This window comes from Dendropsophus ebraccatus, chromosome 1 (genome assembly GCF_027789765.1).
Source record: "Dendropsophus ebraccatus isolate aDenEbr1 chromosome 1, aDenEbr1.pat, whole genome shotgun sequence".
NCBI classification, from domain to species: Eukaryota; Metazoa; Chordata; class Amphibia; order Anura; family Hylidae; genus Dendropsophus; species Dendropsophus ebraccatus.
Genome location: NC_091454.1, coordinates 69,189,498 through 69,194,508, shown reverse-complemented (window position 1 = coordinate 69,194,508; position 5,011 = coordinate 69,189,498). Strand labels below are relative to the sequence as shown.

Sequence of the window (5,011 nt, the reverse complement as noted above, 5' to 3'; positions counted from 1 at the left end):
GTTAGTGGGCAATTTCATATAAGTTCAGATAAATTGTATATATATTCTTTACCCCACCTAGAGATATGCAGCCATATCAGTAAATACACACACAGTGGAGGAGTTGTGGCAATAGCAAAATGATAATCATTATAGTGGATCTATACAGTTGTCTCATCGTTGTGACCTTTAAGATGACACAACATCTGTATGTCTGATATTACTTACTAAATGCCAAGGGTCATGTGTGTAGTAGGTCAGTTGCACTGATATAAGAAAGAAATGGGAGCAGAATCTTAAATATATGTTTATATCCTTTAAGGAATCATGTTTAGGGTTAAATGTGATGGGATTAATATTTTTTTATTTTTTTGGTGCACTGAACCTGGAAGCACTGCAATACCAAGTCAATGCCTAAAGAGGACAGAGCAAGCTTCTTTTCCATCTCCCTGTTCTAAAAATCCATTTAATATATGGTTCCCAGATAGGGGACGTATCAGATATTAGACTGACAAGAACCGCTACTACACTTGATTTTAGCCAAAAGGCCAAGAAGCAATGCAATAGTGAGGATTATAGGATAGACATTTAAGGCCCTATTACATGGAATGATTATTGGCTGTATTCTGCTGATATCGAGCGCTACGGACGATAATCATTCTGTATAATAGAAGGCAACGATCAGCCGACATGAACAATGTCGGCTGATTGTTGCAGTCATTTGTCCTTCAACAAATGCTGACAACGCTAGTTTGCTCCTCAAGTCACCCCATGTAATAGGGGCTTTAGAGGTGGTGCTAAAGGGCTTTCTTTTGTCTTGGTGCAAAGTATTTTGTATACATCCTGATATGAATAGCCAGAGGACCCTATAAAAAGACAGTCACAAATATCCTTATACTTACCTCCTCCTTCTTGTTCTATTAGTTGTGATCAGTTTCAGCTTAACGTCTAAGGGTCCTTTTACACGCACAGATAAATTACTTAATCGCTCATTTAGTGAACCACAAGTGAGGATTTTTTGTCTTATCCTTGCAGCAGAAGATTCGCCATGGGCTCGCATCAGTGGCACATACAGAACGGTCGGCTATTACACCCGCTACCCGGTCCCATGCAGGAGCGCTCACCCCGCTGCACGGGACCAGGCAGCGGGTGTAATAGCCGACAGCTCAGTACTGATGCGAGCCCATGGCAAATCTTTTGCTGCAAGGAGCAGATTTTCCGCCCAGTGACAAAGCAGGCATTAGGAAGGGCACATCTGACCCGCTGCAAAGTGACGAGTGGGGGAAGGGGGGATTGTTTTCCCCGCGTTGATACTGATGGTTAAAGGGGAGTGAACAATACATCTACACTTAATGGCAGCTTCAGACAGGTAAGAGAACTTTGCAATCTATGGGGACCCTGCAGACCAGCTCCTTACATGATTATATAATATAGAAACAACCGCACAACTGGGAGCCTGTCCATCAAGCTGTTAGAGCGCTGTATGATGCTACAAGGCCCGGCCATAACTTACACACTCTCACTCCATAGACTTCTATTCTAATTCTATACTTCTTTATATATTGCGCCCCCTGCTGGACCCTGCCGGTACATACACTTGAGATGTGACGTCTCTTTTTTTTTTTTTTTTAGAGAAATTGAGCCTGCCTGATCTGCTAAATTAAAGGAAATAGCACTTTATCTGCATTTCCCATAAATAGTTTATATTAGTGATTTGTATAACTTTCCTTATGTAATAACATTAAAAAATACATTTTGCCTGTAGTTCCACTTTAAGAGCCTGATTCCATGTGAGTGCTAATTTCTGTCATCTGTGCTTATCTGCAAGACATGATCAGTTATGCAGCCCTTTTCTGTTATCAGCTATGATATCAGTTATTCATCTAGTTGGAAGGGGCCAATCAGCCGGGTCTGAACAGACCTGGTTAAAATTGATAAATTAAATGGACATTTTAACAGGATAGCTAAATGTAATGTGAAGTATGGCTGTAGTTGTCACTGGCTGACTGCTCCTGCTGTAAATATTTCTTCTTTGCTGAAGCTAAACTTGCCTGCTGTAATAAAAGTTTTTATTTAGTAGGGTCTCAATATGGAAAACTAGGAAAGTAAGAGGTGGTGAAGCCGATTTCCTTTACTGGAAACCACCATTTCCCAAGTTCAATTTGCTGGAAGTGTCTTGCACTCAAAGGGGATTGGACTATTCTTGTGTTTGAAGGGTCTTCCAGCAATAGGTCATATGTTTTTAGCTAATGTCTAATAGTACCAAATATCAAAATTTCCTAATTGTTTATTTAAAACTTGTAATTCCAAGCCATACAACGTATTTCAAGGGGTAGTGCGGTGTAAAACATTTTTTTTTACTAAATAACACACATTACAAAGTTATACAACATTCTAATGTGTGTTATTTAAGTGAATGGCCCCTGCACTGCCCCTTTAACCCCTTCCTCCTCTGGTGATATTTGGTGACAGCATTTCACTTTTACCCTGCTTGCCTTCTAGGAGACATAACTTTTTTTTATTTTTCTTTTGACACAGTATTCACAATATGGGCTCATTTTTTGATGGTTATGTTTTACTTTTAAATGGTGCCCACTATTTTATCATTTAAAGTTTTTAGAAACACCACAAAAATATTAGGTAGAATGGGTGAAATGAGAAAAAAAATGCAGTTTTTTGGGCCCCTAGCTTCTGTGTTACTAGGAGATAGATCATAAAGTAATAATATGTAGGACTTTTCTTTTTACTTTGAATTCCAAAACAGCATGTAAAAAGCTAAAAATGAAAACACATCTTATATGTGTGAGCAAGGAGATGAAAGTCATAGAACAGCAGAACATTACCCACCTTGCCTACATATAACTGACAATATATCAGATAAAAAGACAGGCCAGGAAACCTGATCCTTGTAGACTTTGGCACATAATTACAAGTAGTTAAAGGGTTTTCTCATGAATTACAGTATGAAGGTTAGGGCGTACATAAAGGCACTTGTCATGGGTAAATACATATCTTAGACTCAGCCTATGAGTCATAGGTTCCATGTGCTAACCTGTCACGCTTCTCATGGGAATGGAATGGGGTATATTAAGAAGCTACAGCATCATATAAAATGCTGTGTCATTCATTCTCAGGTGCTGCAGACATTATACATTGGGCAGCTTTGTGTCCTACTGACCCATATCTTTATATATATATATATATATATATATATATATATATATGGCAGTAGGACACAAGGCCGCCCAATGTGTTATGTCTGCAGCACTTCCTACCTGAGAATAAATGACACAGCATTATATATATATATATATATATATATATATATATATATATATATCATGATTTTTAAATAATGATTGTATCATCTCATAGACATTCGTGATTATCACATATTGAGCACCATAGAGAATTACATGCAATGAGCAAACCTCAAGCATGCTTGGGTTCATCTGGACCCGAGAGTGCGGCATTTGATTACCGATGGATGGAGAAGTTGGGTTCAGCCCTAGGGAGTCTTGAAAAACATGGATACATGGCTGTATCCAAGTTTTCCAGGCACCCGCAAGGCTGCACCCAACTTCTTCAGCCACTGGTAATCAAATGCCGAAAGCTCAGGTCCAGATGAACCCAAGCATGCTCTAGGTTCACTTATCTCTAGTATACTTGATCAACCATAACATTAAAATCACCTGCTTCATATTATGCAGCTCCTTCTTGTGCCACCAAGCTGTCCGGTGGTATGTGTCACCAATCATCAGATCCTTTTAGTTCTGTAAGTTTCAAGGTGGTGAGACCTTCATAGACTGAACAACACATACGACAAAAAGGTTGAGACCAGAGTGAACCCATTGGCCTCTTACTTGGTTCTGTGCGTGTTATATGTATGGTTTTTAGTGGTTTTTAAATGTTTGTATTTAGTGGTTGTGTTAAATAAAAAGTTTTCATATTTCTTTATCATATTTTAAGGCGCAGCCTATTGTTTCTATGTTCTCCCCTCGTTTTGTGATATGTTGTTTGAACTTAGGGGCTCCTATCATTCCTGAACACTTTTTGCTGTGTGACAGGGGATATTATGCTTCTAAAAGAGGCCATTGCCATTAGGCAATACCAGTGACATGAAGGGGTATATTTAATACTAAGGTAGGTGATGTGCGTCAATGTAACATCCACAAGAATGCCACCACCCAAGTTTCCAAGCAGCACATTGTCCAAAGCATCAATTTGATGCCAACGTTGCTCCATGACCTGTGGCTGTTGCTCACTTGTCCACTGTAGGTACATTGTACAGTGGTCATCATTGAGACTCTGAATGGTCTGCACCCATGCAGCAAAATGCAATGCACTGACTTTAACTTTTTAGCAGCAATTCTCTGTTATTATAGCTTCTTAGTCAGATGAGGAACAGAAGGGTTAGCCTTCGCTCCCCATGCACAACAGTTAAAGTCACCAAAAGCCTATGATCAATTCACCAAGTGTCCCTCCTTTGACCACTTTGTTAGAAATAAACTAGTGCATAAAATATTTCACAAGACTGCTGTTTGGGAGATGCTCTAACCCAGTTGCCTAGTCTGATTGTTCACGTGTCATTGTCACATGATAAAGTGTTCACTTCACCCGTCAGTGGTTGTAACGTTAGAATCATCCATCCATCGTCATAGACATAAGATAGTTGATGTCCTAATCTTTCATCCCACAGCTATATTATTCCTAAACATGTCTGTTCCGTCTAGACAAGCACAGTAGTCAGGACCCATAAAAAGGCCACAAATTACAGTAAATGTGTCATTGTTCGCCCATGACTAACTGTATTCTTCCGAATTACAGCTATTGATGTGGGTGGGTGGGTAAAGAATTTTGTCAATGCATTTCCTCAATATTTAAGATGAAAAAATATGCTTTAATAAACATTTTAACTAATAAACGTGTCAGCTGGATGGACATTGTCACCACACAGTCACTAATGTCAATATATTCTTCCTACATGCTCAGCTGAAGGTATCACAAGGGTTAATATTGCACTCGTTATGTT

The 5,011-nt window shown here is 39.1% G+C and overlaps 1 non-coding gene across 1 annotated transcript; it reads right to left on the bottom strand.

Moving 5' to 3' along the window:
* Positions 1–348: 348 nt before the first annotated feature.
* On the bottom strand, positions 349–539 carry LOC138781834 (U2 spliceosomal RNA). The gene has a single exon (XR_011361553.1). It is a non-coding gene; the product is annotated as a U2 spliceosomal RNA (small nuclear RNA).
* Between the last annotated feature and the right edge of the window lie 4,472 nt (positions 540–5,011).